This window comes from Argiope bruennichi, chromosome 3, assembly GCF_947563725.1.
Source record: "Argiope bruennichi chromosome 3, qqArgBrue1.1, whole genome shotgun sequence".
Classification (NCBI taxonomy): domain Eukaryota; kingdom Metazoa; phylum Arthropoda; class Arachnida; order Araneae; family Araneidae; genus Argiope; species Argiope bruennichi.
The window spans coordinates 22,590,621-22,605,190 of record NC_079153.1 but is presented as its reverse complement, the minus strand read 5'-3'; the positions used below and the strand labels follow the sequence as shown (position 1 = coordinate 22,605,190).

Here is a 14,570-nt window from a genome sequence, read left to right as displayed (position 1 = left end):
TTCCTCATTGCGAGAAATGTGGAGGCAATCACTCAAACGCGATTTTCCACGAAGACATCCTGTGATAACCTTGGTTGCAAATTGAGGCACAATTTATTCATCAGCTGAATCGGACTTGATGACGCTATGATATTCTCGGTAAACGCCAACCCAGCGCCATTGTACAATCTCGTAACACAAGAAGTGACATTTTTGGCAGATCTCTCGATCTCCCCCCCCCCTCAATCCTTTCCAAGTTGGTTCGGCCAAATTAGTGACCTTCGCGACCTTGATGCCACTAATCAAATAAGGCATTAAGTGTTCTATTTTCGGCAGATCATACCGTGGTTTGATGTTTTCAGACGCATCGAGAATGAAAGTGACACGTGGTGTCAAACAATAAGCCATGAACTCAATCTGTACTTAAAAAAGAAAAAGAAAAAAGAGTAATGGTGTAAATTAGTCTTTAAACCGAATCAGGATCTACACTTCTTCAAAAGTAGCGTTTATTGTGATCCCAATCACGCGCACATTAGATAAGTGCCTAGATGTCATATAAAAGTAAAACGTTTAAAAACAACTGCCCTAATTCAACAATGCCTATATAACAACTTGCCTTAATTCAACAATGTAACTTCTGTACACAAAACTTAATGCATACATAAATCTTCTTATCCTTTTTAATTTGTCTTTCTCATTGCTTACTTCCCAGCATTTCATTAAAATTTTTCAAGTTTTACAAAAAGGCACATATTTTTTTTAATGTTCCCAATGAGCATATAAGAAGAAAAATATTTAAAGAATTATTGCTCGAAGAAAACAAGAATTCATGCACATCGAATAGCCATTTAACATTGAAAGCTGGACTTATGTATATATGGCAATAAATTTAAATTTCCAGGGCTTTTAAATTAATTCACAAAAGCATTCTTACTTTAACTACTGAATCGTGTAGGGTTTTTTTGTTTTTTTTTGGTATCTATCAAAATCTAATTCCCGTAACTTTATTGTCTGCCACCAATCGGGTCATATAAATAAATCACATACTTAAAAAAAAATACCTATGCACTAATTTTTCGTAGTTTTATTTCAAAAATAAAATGAAATTTCGAATGTATATAAAGCCTAAACGGCGTTACAAATTGTTACTTTTTGCCTTTGGCTTCTTCGCTAACAGTACGTAACTTAAGATTCACAGTCAAAGCCCGTCAGTGTATCTTCGAAATCGCCACTAAGATCAATTTATCTGTCAAAATGTTAAAAATAAAAAACAGAAGATTTGATCTAACATATAAATCTCTTCCCTATTTAAAACAATCATTACATTTATAAATTTTTTCCAACAGATTATTATGTAAGGTGTTATTTTCAACGGTCACTAATTTTTTTAAAGCATTTATTTATTGATAAATTTATTTGGATGAAATTTGATAACTCTATCAACAAGAATATCAGTTGATACTATATGGAATTTTTTAATTACCAATAACATGACAGAATTTGCATAAATATTCTTTGCTGTATTTTACATAATTTTATATAAAAAAGGAAAATCCACATAATTAAAAAAAATCGTGCATATCTTAATAGCATAATTAAAGAGGACAAGTTCATAATAGAGAAGCTACTAAAGATTCAGATCTAATCCTTAAATAAGCACGATGGGCGTTTTGTTCTTAATAGGAATGGCAATTAATATGGTCTTTTTTTTTTTAATAATAAGAACTAGTATTAATGTTTCTATAAAACAAAGAGAATTTTTCAAAAATAAAAATGCTTATTTCTATTTTGGTAATTCTAAGAAGTGGCTACCGTGTTTATTAGCAAGCGTATCTTTTAAGTTTTAGAAAACGCTTAAATTAAATAAACCCCATTCCCCAAGAGACATGTGACATTTTCAAGATGCCTGGGCTAAATAATAGACAAAATTCTTCCGCCTACCTTTGGCGTATTGTATTTACAAAAGTAACAAACCACAGCAACTTCCTTCAGAGAAAGAGAATGGACCATTGCCAAAACGTTGTTTTGGTCCCATACATTATTTCAACGCAATCATTAACATCGCAACAAAGTAATCAGTTAACTAATATGAATAAAATAAAACTATTTCTAAAAAAAAAAAAAGAAAAAAAAAAGACAGAATCGCCTAGTAGCTTTTTTACATGACTTCAAACAAGATAAATTCAACGTATTTTTATTGGTGAACACAAAAGGAAAAAAATTCTTTTTTATTTTAATAATTTTTCTATTTTTAAGGCCAAAGTTTATAATTCAGTCGCGGCCTGAATCAGTTTATGTTCATGATATTAATAATATTAATTTGGTACGTAGTATCAACCAATTTTGATGAATTTCAATTTATCATACACAAATGAAATTAACCTGTGTGAAATAAAGAGCATTGTGGTAGATTATCTATGTTTCAAAAATAGTAAAGTAATTGGGGAAATCAGTTCAGTTGCTGATGCTGGAGGACAAGCTAACGTTTTCGTTATCAATATCTCTTGAAATTTTAGGACGGTGCGATTGAAATTAAATATCTAGGAGGCGAAGATCTTTCGTTTAAAATAAAAATTTTTGAAATCGGTACAATGATCGTAACTAGCGAAATATCAAGATTTTCGCAAAAAAGTAGGTATAGTGAAAAATTGTTTTATGGATTTCACTGGAAAATGGGTTAATAAGAGATAAACGAATACTGATGCCTCACTAAAATGCTGATGGACTTTGCTGTGATTTCTTCCTATAAAGAACGTAAAGTGAAGCAGTGTTTTGGAGACTTCTCTCAAAAAATAAAGGATAATGGTATAATAAGGATCTATTGATGAAATCGTACAAGTGGTTGGAACTGAGGACGATTCTTTGATTTTGTTATCCATTTTAAATATAAATAATATGGTATTTTACTATCATCTTTTCTCACATTCAAAAAACGTTATTAAATAAACTGATTATTTAACAGTTAAGTTCTAAAAAATATTAAAATAGTTCATTGTCCTCGTGCTTACATAAGGATATAAAATTTCAAAAATTCAGCCCTTCTGGAAATGACTGAAAAATCGATTTAAAAATAACTCCTCTCCACAAATGTGAAACAAATCAAATTAAATAAAAGTGTGTAAAAAGAAACTCAATGGATGGGAGGAAAATAATGATACACTCACCCCTGACTAGAGCATTCGTCGAAATCCTTCCTTCGCCTCTTTCACATTCACACACGACCTGAAAGACAAGAGGAGAGAGCATTACTCAAGCGCGTCCCACACACTCGAAGAACGGCACGCGTTATAAGGGGGGATGCGTCAACCACTCTGATCGACGGTGGCACCGTTTCTTCATCCGTTTGTTTGTCTTGCTCTCGGACATGGACACGTGATCACGGCATAAGACAAACAAATATGCAATTATGAAGCAACCCGAGAATGACAACACTACCGTGCGCTTTCTACTGCTAAGGTTAAGATGAACAAGGTTAGATTCGGCAATACCGTTGTCGGAAGATACACTTACAGCTGTGCTTCTTCAGATTTTAAACCTGATATTCTTTCAATTTTTACTTCACTGTATACAAAGAGAAAATATTGTAATCGCCGGAAAATTAGAACTCGAGTTATTGACGAATCTTCGTGTTTCAGACCACCCCTTTGCGGCAATGTCGCGATGTTTCGGAAATTCGCGGTGTGACAAAGTGGTCACGAGCATCTAGAGAACTTTAATGGATTTGCGTCGCACGTGTCAAACTATGGGGGCTGTGGTTAGTTATTTTTTGAAAAAAATCCAAAATAAATTCACGCGTGTCTGTCAAACGCTAACATCATTTAAAGCTAAGGTTATCGTAGCTATCTAAGGCCGAAACAAAAATAATTTTGAAAAACTTTAGCAAAAAGACATCTTTGGGAATTATGCCTGTCAGTGGTGGTTATTCACAAACAGTTTGAACAAGAAGGATGAAATTTGGTATATGTTGTAAACTTTGTAGATTTCTATCAAATTTTGAAAGAGATTCATACACAGAAAGCTCACCTGCCTATTCCTGAAGTACAGATACGAATGAAATTCTGATACTAACCCATCAAAAGATTATTTGCAAGTTTGTATATTCGCATGCATGTATTCAAAAACGCAATGATTTAAATAAATGAAATTTGGTATGTTATATTGTTACTAAAATTGCACTTGAATTTTGGTTTCAACAAATAGGGAGGAGGAGGGGGACTTCAATTGGAGCTTCCCCCCCCCGTTTGGTGCACAATACTATTGAACTATAAAACGCTCAAGTGTGGGATTCTGAAAAAAAAAAAAAAATTTGAACACTCGTGGTTTACAACAGGAACACGATTTTACAATAGGTCCACAATTTTTATGCGGAAAAAGGGGAGAAACCTTTATTAGAGAATATATAAGAAAGTTTCGGAGAGATCTTGTTGGTTTTAATTAGCAAACCTATTTATAATAACATTCCGCGTAAGACAGACAAATTCTTATATTTACGAAAGAACATTTTTTCGCAATCTCCCTTATTCCCCAAGTAAGCACAGCGACGAATTTTCGACTAGACACGACAGTTGCCTAGGACAACAAAGCTGAGAGATATTCACAGGCGGACGGGTCAATTAAAAACTTTATTTTTCTAGTTGGCAAATAAAAAATTTAAAAAATGCAAATTCTATGAATTATAAAATATTAGGATAATATTAACATTTTAGCAAACTTATTTCATCAGATTCCGATAGATTTCTTTATGTTCATTTAGTAATCGAAGCACTAATCACCACCGTCATCTGCTTCGATATTATTGTGCACAAAGGTCGATGTCGTATAGTCTTAATATATTCAAAAAGTAAAATATTAACCTAAAATAAAATCATTAATATATTGATTACGTTAAAAATGTGTTGATATCTGAAACCAAATTCACTGGTTTATTAAAAGAGGAATCACATAATGTACATTGTCTAGGACCTAAACCTGGAACTCAATAAACATATATAGTATGTAGGGGTGAAAAAAAGAAAAAGAAAAAAAAAATTAAACGATGATTGCCTGAATTTTAAATGTGAACCAAACGAGTTTTCCTAGAATTTACTTTCTGTCTGTTGATAAAAGAATTAAGTTAAACAAGAATAAGTGAAATAACTAACATTGCCACTGTTAACTGCCTTTTTACTGTGACAGTGCTGCACAAACTGTTTTTTAATAAGTAGTTTGATGACAAAAATCCAGAGAAATGAAATATGATAACAAATTTCATAAAAAAAAAATTAAAGCATAAGGAAATATAACATCTGCAATAGATTAAAATGTTGCTAAATGTAGGGGAAAGGCCGCAAACATATATTTTCTAAGCAAAATTAGCTCATATGTATGCTGATTTTAGTTAGCACATTTTATTAGTCTTATATAAATAAATACTACGGCATTCCATCTCAGCAGTTTCATCATATGATCCTTATTAAATCAGAATTATGAGAAAAGGGGAAATAATTAGTATAAATGATATATTTTCGTGTTTCTTTAAAGGTAAGAAGGCAATTTGAAAGACAAAGAGCACGATTCGCAAAATCTAAATGGAATTTTTAAATGGGATTCCTGAAGATCTATTGAACAACAACAACAACAACAAAAAATGATTTTTCATTTATTCAAACCATTATCTTTCTTGCCTAATGTACTTTAAGAAGAAATTTAAAACCTAATACCATTAAGGATCTGGTATTAGAAGCAAATTTAATGAAAGAAACGAGCTTCAATCTAACAAAATGACGTTCTTTGCAAATAAAGTGTAATAGAACTCAAAATTCAGATACCTAGTTTTCAATTAAAAAAAATTACAAATTAATACAAAAAATTGTTAAGAGCGATTAAGATAAGCTGGAAAACAGATTAACGGTACTAACAGCAAATATAAGTGTGTGGAATACAAGGATTAACGCTATAACTTATGGACATACAACAATTCAGGAATATAGATTGAGATGAAGATTAAAACACTGTTATCCATGCATTTCCCATAACAATAAAAGAAGCTTGTTCACCCGCCAACTTTGTATTTGACACATCAGTTGGTGCGTTGACAAAAAACGAGTGGCAAACTCTCCGAAGCGTGCAATGGGAGGCATTTCAAGGGTGGCTGAAGAGACGGGAAGGGACTTCATTATTATATAAAAGAAAACCACGAAGAAAAACAGCAAGGAAAGGAAGAAAGGGAGAGGGGGGGGGGGATCTCACACGCGACCCTTCATAGACCGGTTCAACGGAGACGCTAAGTGGCGCGGGGCGATGACTCGGAACGGTGCTTCTTCGCCCCAGCAGCTTCCCGGACACTGTGCACGATCATCTTTAGAAGAATGCCATCTTCAATCAGAGATATCGCCAATGGCCGGGGCGGTGCCTGAAACGGCTTTTGGTGGGGGGGGGGGGGATAGACCATTGTGTCAGTGGTAAAAATCTTGCGAGTGCTCTGGATTATATCGGGAATGCGAAGAGTTTGGAGATCTGCCCATCCTCTTATGAAATCAGTTCTGCTTCTATTGTTTAGGGTTTAGTAAACCGTGAGATCGGATTTTCTCGATGTCGAATGGAATACTGCGCCCTGCTGATTGTGCGTAGAGATAATAAGGTTAAAGATTTAGTACCAGCTCTTGAAGATTTAACTTTGTAAGCTTACAAACAATGCCTTCCAGTGTTTGAGAACAGAAACTAAAACGAAATATTCTCGAGTAATGTAATGTATAAGAAATTAAGGTTTTGATTTAATGATAATACCTTTCACAGTTTTATTATATTCGCGCACATTGCAATGATATTTAATATATATTTTGTGCGTATGTTATCACTGGTATATAATTACTATCAAATTTTAAAAATAATATAGAGTTAAAGGAACCCAACCTAAAACGTTTATGCTACAATGTTTTAGGTAAGAGATTCGACCTTACTTATGTTTATAGGATTTGATTGGCATTGTAAAGTCGATAATGGTCAATAATAATAGGATGTCATTATAAGCAGAGCGATATATTCCTGGAAAATTATAGATGGCTGATCCACACATCCCAAATTATGCTCATTCAGTTTGACCGCAAAACGCCAATCATCGGTACGGGTTGGTGTATATTAAGATATTAAGTCTGTTTAATTCAGTGAAGCTGTTAGTTAACTCACCGTTTAACGGGAGCACAATCTCTCAGATCACTTGGATATATTTCACGTCATTTCTGGAAATCAACTTGCAATGGTTTCACAGCCCTTAGTTATATTCATGGAATTTGGCGAAGCTAGAATTAACGAAGTTGCTGTTTCAATCACTATCAACAAAGGGCGGGAACTACAATCTAGATCGCGTTCTTAAAACACAAGTTTTCTTTACTCTTTATTTATTTAATTAATTTAGTTATTGTTTTCTTCTTCTTATTTTTTATTTATCAATTTAAGCCATATACACATTTACACATTCTTTTTATGTGTTAATACAAATTAAATTATATTTGATGAATGAATTCTCTTTAAAAATAGTGAACGATTATCCCAAACCAGTGCAATAAATCTTTATAACAATGAACTCGTAAAAGTGCATTTTTAGAATAAAAACGGTTTTGAAGATATCTGAAGGATACTTTTGCAGTATTGTGAAAATAAAATGATATGAACAAAAGATGCAATTACAAAAACTAAGTTCAGTTCAGTTATATTAACGCTCCGTTTTAAAGCAACATTGGGGTTATTTTGGGACGGACCTCATGATGGTCAGAGACACCTAAGCTGGCATCTCCTTTCCAAACTTCTGCACCACAAAAGCGGGAGGACGTTTGGTCCCAACGGATTCAACGTGCACTAGATCAGCTCACACAACGGTTCTTCAGTGAACCGGGTCTCAAACTTGAAACTCTTCAGTTTCGAAACTAAGAGCTTCCTACCAGACCACAGCGGCCTTATAAAAACTAAAGAGAATGCGCATTGAAAAAGGGCATCTGATCAGTGAATAAGATCCTAATGAAGCATATAGCAACCGCGCAAAATGAAGGATTATAAATACAACAAACAATGAATCCAAGATTTTTTTTTTTTTTTTTTTTTTTTTCAGTAGATCACTTAGAACTTTGCCATAATAGCAGAATATCCATTTACACAAATCTTCAAAATATTTATTTTCCAAGCAATTTATATATTTAAAAAAAAACTATTAAACATGTTATAACAATGAAAATAAAAGCTACAAAGCATCATCCCACAAACCTTAATTTGAAATAAGGAATTAAAACAATATTTCTTGTAAGACCCTAACCAAATGGGAACGGTAATACAAAAAATTGAAGCTTGTTCTAACTACCAGTACTATTAACTATAAGTACTTAACTAATTATAAAATTATGCAACTTAAAAACTATCTAAAACATCACACAAGATAGAATAAACAGAAACACATATTTTATCTTTTTTTTAAATGTAGATAATATCGCACAGCAAAGTAATTACACTAACTGCATCTAAACACAATATATGGGAGTCAGAATGTAAGAACAGTATCTTTAATAGAAGAATAAAAAAATAAAAAAAACTCAAACATCAGAAAAAAACTTTTTTTTAACTATTACAAATTAGTTTAAGGTTATTTTTGCTTTCCCAGAAGGAAAACTAATTAGAAACAACATTTAAATTAGTAACTTAACAAAAAATATTTTTTCTTTAATTAAGCTATATGTACACCAGATTTTAATCATATTTTACAAGAAGAAAGAAATGAAAACTTCCTTTTTCTTCCCATTTCGGAAAAAAAGGGAATGAAACATCAGCAGTTCACATCACGCACTCTATTTCATAAACGAAAATTAAAATATATATATATATATATATATATATATATATATATATATATATATATATATATATATATATCAAGATTCGGCCATTTCATTTCTTCCCCTGAGTTAAGCAATCACCTTTTCCCGCATTCTATGAATTCTTTTCATTAATTTTTCCCTTAACCAATATTCAATTTTTTTTTCCAATTTCACTTACAATGTCCAATCCACGCGATGACCTAAACCTTCCCTTTTACTCATGCTTCTACGAACTGTGTCAATAAACTAAAAACGAGTTATGTTTCAAAGATGTCTGACAAAGAAAATGTCAATAGTGCTCGGTGACACTGATAGGGGTTGCGTGTTTGCATCTATCTGGAGGTGTTCCAATTGCGTGACGACTTACTCCATCGAGGGAAAAAGCTATTTTAGAGCACATCGATCCACAGAAAAATTCGCCAAGACAGATGATTCAGGATCCATTTCCTACTAGCTGTGAGGAATGCGAAACCTGACATTTGGATTCTACCTCATGAGAGTTTTCAGCCAACAATCAAATGTCGACGCCATTTTTCAAAGGTGACAGCTAAAATTGTATGTAGTTACAGTTCAAGTCTCGGTTGACTTCATTTAGAGAGCAAGAAGCAGATTTATAATAAAAGTGAATCAAAAGACATTAAACCCACAAAGTACAACACGTAATAGGAACGTACATTTTCAAAACTACCTCTTTGGCAAATAGAGATAATAAAATAGGTTGTTTTAGTAACACTTTTTAAAAAAAGGAAATGCTTAAATAATTTGAAGTTACTAAATCTTTAAAAATTTGTATTCGAATTTTAGGTATTTGTTGAATAAATAAACAAACAGTTAAAAATGCAATATGAAAATCTTCGCAACTTTCAAAAGATAATATTTTACAAACACTTATGTGCTTGTTTTTTTTTTTTTTTTAAATGACATATTACAAGAATATTGTATGAATAATTTTTGAAGGAAAATTGTTAACCATCAATAACAGACCAGATCATAATTAATAAATTTAGAGTTAACGATTTCATTATGTAAAATCAAAAATAATATAAATAAAAAGTAATGCAAAATCATATAGAATCAAAATAAATAATTTTTAAAATCATGAATCTTAATTTTTCAAAAAGTGTTTACAAGCTAATTAAAAATGCCGCTCCGTTTTCACCACATACATATATTTAATTGGAATTAATATGCTATTCATATTTATCTTTATGATTTTGAAAAAATTAATTATATACACCAATAAATCTATTTAATATCAGTATAAGAAAAGTTTATACTACTGTTTTTTCTTTTTAATTAAAAAAAATTGGTGTTTTCAACAAAGAATCAAAGAACCTCAAAAAATGTAATTTCCAATGCACTAATTATAGTACACATAAAAATTGCACCTAATTATTAAAAAGCAAAAAGCGTAGGCCAGTATGCAAGTTGTATTTTGTTACGAATTGAGTAACTAAGTAGAAATAATGACATCATTTTAAGGTCTGTTATTTCTACTGCCATTGTTTAGAAACAAAGGTAAACAGACACGAAAATATTTTTTTTTTTTTTTTTTTTTTTTCTGTTCGAATAGAGAACAAAAGTAAACACTCGAGGAATCATCTTTCAGAAGACTTTCCTGCCTACTACGTGACTCCGCAGAAAAACAGGTTGTACAGCTTTCTTGGTGGAGCTACGTAGGGGTGAAAATCAAAACGTTGGTTTCTTCTTTACAACGTTCTTTTCTTTTCCTTTACTTTTCGCAGATAACAAGCTAATTTAAAATATTAAACAGATATTTTATATAAATTATGTAGCAAAAATTATCTATTTAGATGGTTCTTGGTACAGGATTTCTGAAAATACAAACACGGGAGGACAACAGAATTACGAAACAAAATCTAATTTTTTTTTTGTAAGTTATACATTACATTTTTAAGATTTTTATTGATGCTATGGAAACTTAACTTTTAACCCTGCTTTGCATGATGATTGAAATTTCCATCATAACATTTAGAGAACAAAAAATTTTACTCAAAACAGGTGTACTGTATTGAGTGGCAACTTTTTCACGACTATTACGTACTAAGGAACGTTAACTGTCAAAGGGGGGGGGGGTTATAATCATTATAGCGGGTTTGAACTTGTCATTCCACTGTGTGTTGTGGTTGGAAGAAACGTGCGATTTCTTGAATATTTTTTTAAATACCTAATCTGAAATTGTGTGCTGATAAAAGCGATAATGAGTGGAGAAATTTAGAAGAAAGTGACACTGTACTGAGGTTAACATATAAATTTGCGTGATGATGGATATTTTCATCATACTGTTTCTGGTTATTTTATATTCTATCTTTATATTAGGTTTTTTAAAATCATTTTTCCTTTAATCTAGAGCATGAATTATATTGCCCTGCTTTATTTAAAAAAAAAAATCATGCGAAGAAGGGTTAAGTATTTTTTTGTTACAATATTCCCCAATTACAACAGAACAGAAGTTCTGAAATTACTGTCAATGTACTACTCCCCCGCCCGCAGCGAATATAAATGGCTAATTATGAAATTTTAAAAAAATTTTTTAAAAATAGAAATAAATATTAAAACTAAATCATAAGCAATTACTTAGCTAAATTTCGCCAAATACAAATTTTACATTAAAATTTTCTTATAAACCATAAAACTAATAAATGAGTCGTCTTGTTCTAAAATTATGCCTTTAAAATAGATAAAATTTGAAAATAAGAGTGCTCGAAAGCCCTGAACGAAGAAAGGTAATCCCTTTTCAAATAGCTTCTGCCATTTTATTCGAATCTCAATGGAAAAGCAAAACCGAATTCGAAGTATTTCAAGGTCCGTCGGAATCTTGGATATAAAAGGAATCAGTGGAAGAGAACAGAGAACATAAGGACAGGATTGCAAGGGGTCTCCAGAAGACAGACGGCAGGCCGATCGATAGCAGGCGAGCGGAGGCAGACCCTCTGACCGAGTGAGGCAGACGAGACGACTCCAGAAGGTGCTTTTGTTCGGAAACCTGCTGCTGCTGCACTTAAAAAGAGGCTACAGTCGAAAAGTGGAGCGATTAGTATGGATGGATATTCAACCATTAAGTCCATAATGATACTTTGAACACAAAATGATACAATGTAACGGTTTTGTTTGACGTCACAATCGAAAGGAATACGTCATTGAACAGTCAGCTAACTGCACGTTGTCTTACGCAGATGTGACGTAATACAGCAAGAAGTAAATAAAACATTTTAATGCTTTGGTCATTTCTAAAGAATTCAACATATTTTTATTATAGCCATCAAATATTTTCATATTGATATATTAACAGCGCTTGTTTTCGATAGCCTGCACCTTTGCAGTTTGAAATACAGTAAATTAATCTTATATAAAATGATCTTGTTCTGATGTATCCGAAAAAACATACTATTTAAATACCATTTTAAGATTTTTTTAAAAAAACATGTTTGCTAAATATACCGATTACTTTCTTGGGGATATATTACTTAATAATATTTAATTCTTTTTAATTTATTTCGCAAGTACAAATCACTTTTCTGTATTGCAGGTAATTTCATACTGATCAAAGCTTTACATAGAAAAAAAAATCGTGAGTAGATTTTTAGAGGAAACTAGAGGAAAGTTGAATGGTCATGAAAATCGATTATTTTGTCAGAACAGAAAAAATATTATATTTAGTAAATATATTATACTTAGTAATATATTATTTTATTTATAATATATTTATCTCCGACTTCGACGGCTATTTTAGCAATAGTGGTTTCACTTGGTTTTATTGCATTTAATTAGTATTGTCTTGGAAAATATGTTAGTGAACTAACTGATATCTTCATGATAAGAATCTGAAGAATACAGTCAATTTACAACTAATTTACAAGCTCTCAATAAAATAAAATAGTAATTGGAGCATCACGATCGAGTGCTACAAGGAAAAAGTGAGAAATTATGCCAATTATATGGAAAAAGAAAGTGATATTATTTTTGGACCGAATACATTCTATATTCACTGACCGCAACGAGAAGCATTAAAAAAAATCAATGCAAATTAATTTCCCTATTTTGAGGAAAAAACATCCTTTTTAATATCATTTAAAAATTCTCTGACTGCATCTTGCAGTTAAAAAGAAGGGTAAAAAAAGTAATTTGGTTGAATTTGTTAATACAGGGTGAGAAAAAAAAAAGAAAAAAAACTCGGATAAAGTTATTGCACTATAGAATAGAAGTTAACTGATTTCTTTTTAATTTGTGTGTTCATTTGTTTTGTTCTACCACTTTAAATTATAAAATATTTTATAATATATCCCTTACTTTACGTATTGTTTTTTGTCTTTTCTACGTCCAGCAAAAGTTCTGCTATTTTAGAGTTGTTTAATCAAGGAAAGCGACAATGTGAAATCGTTCGCTTACTTACTGTACCTCGGCAAACAATGATACAATCTGCCGTTTCAAAGAGCTTGACAATGATGGTCAACGTCCAGGAAGTTTATGAAAATATACGGTGAACACTTCCAATAAACGCAAGGCCATCAAAAAACGAGTTCAACAAAATCCCAAGTTTCCAGAAGAAAGATCGCTTCTGAAATGAGAATAAGTGACCGATCAATGTGGTGAATGGCAAAAACAGAGCCTTACAAATTCCATAAAGTTCAGCTTCTCACTGAAGAAAACAAACTCGTGCGGCTCCAAAGATGCCGAGAACCTTTAAGACGGGCTGCAAGTCAGAGACAGAAGAGATTCCTTTCCACTGACGAAAAGGAATCTTTGTACTGTTCATAACTCTCAGAAAGATAGGATCAAGTCCAGCACCACGGCAATTGTAAACATCCAAGGTCGGTGATGGATTGGACCGGAATTTGTGCAAGCGGCAAAACACCTCTGGTTTTTGTGGATGAGGGCGTTAAAATAAATCAAACTGTTGTATTTCCATGTTCCAAAAAGTACTTTAACAATGTAAACTGGACGTTTCAACAAGGTTCCGCACCAACTAATAAGGCCCAAAATTTCCGGCAGTGATATAACCTAGAGAATGGCTACCCAACTCGCCAGATGTCAATCCCTTGGATTACAGTCTATGGCCCGTTTTGGTGCCTACGACCTGCACTAAACCACAAAAAAGTTTGGAATCTCTAAAACAATCGTGAATAGGATAAAGCAATAGGGAACAGGATAGATTAAAGGTAGAAGACTTGTGGTCTATTGCTGAAAATTTTAATAAGTAGTTGCACCTCTGCAAAAGACGGCTACTCAGAAACCAATTAATTTTATTTGTTAGTAAAAGTCTACTGTTATTATTTTTATTATATTTTGTTTATTTATTTATTTTTAATAAAGTTATATTAAAAATTGTTTGTCGGGGTTTATTTTTGCCCCGCCCTGTAATAATTATATAAAAAAAATAGTGGAACATCAAGTAAACTTTTGCAGGAGTACTTCGTGCTTTTTAAGTTCGATCCCCAATAGGTATCCGGTGATTAGTTGGAAGAGAAAGTATCATTATTGGTCTTCCATCCTTTCAGGTCGCATACTTAGATTTACTTTCGGGCCGAAACTTTAATCCATTACTCTTCTCCCCAGTGTATTTCGTCGTAAGGCAATTTTTGCTATCATCGAGGCCAAGAGTTAAGTATTTTTTTCTCTCATTTGTATCGCAACCTCATATAAAAAGATTTTTTTTTTCGTTTAATTCGCTCTGCTAGCTAAAGAAATTGGGATGGAGGAGGAGCGGTTTGAAGTTAATAAACCGCAAAA

General features: G+C 32.2%; 1 protein-coding gene across 2 annotated transcripts in view; it reads right to left on the bottom strand.

Moving 5' to 3' along the window:
* LOC129962634 (neuroglian-like) overlaps positions 1-14,570 on the bottom strand; it is a 129,507-nt gene that overhangs the window by 66,483 nt on the left and 48,454 nt on the right. For both annotated transcript variants that reach the window (XM_056076494.1, XM_056076495.1), the window contains one exon: positions 3,144-3,201. The gene's annotated coding sequence lies outside the window, so the exon portion shown is untranslated. The remainder of the gene's footprint in view (positions 1-3,143; positions 3,202-14,570) is intronic.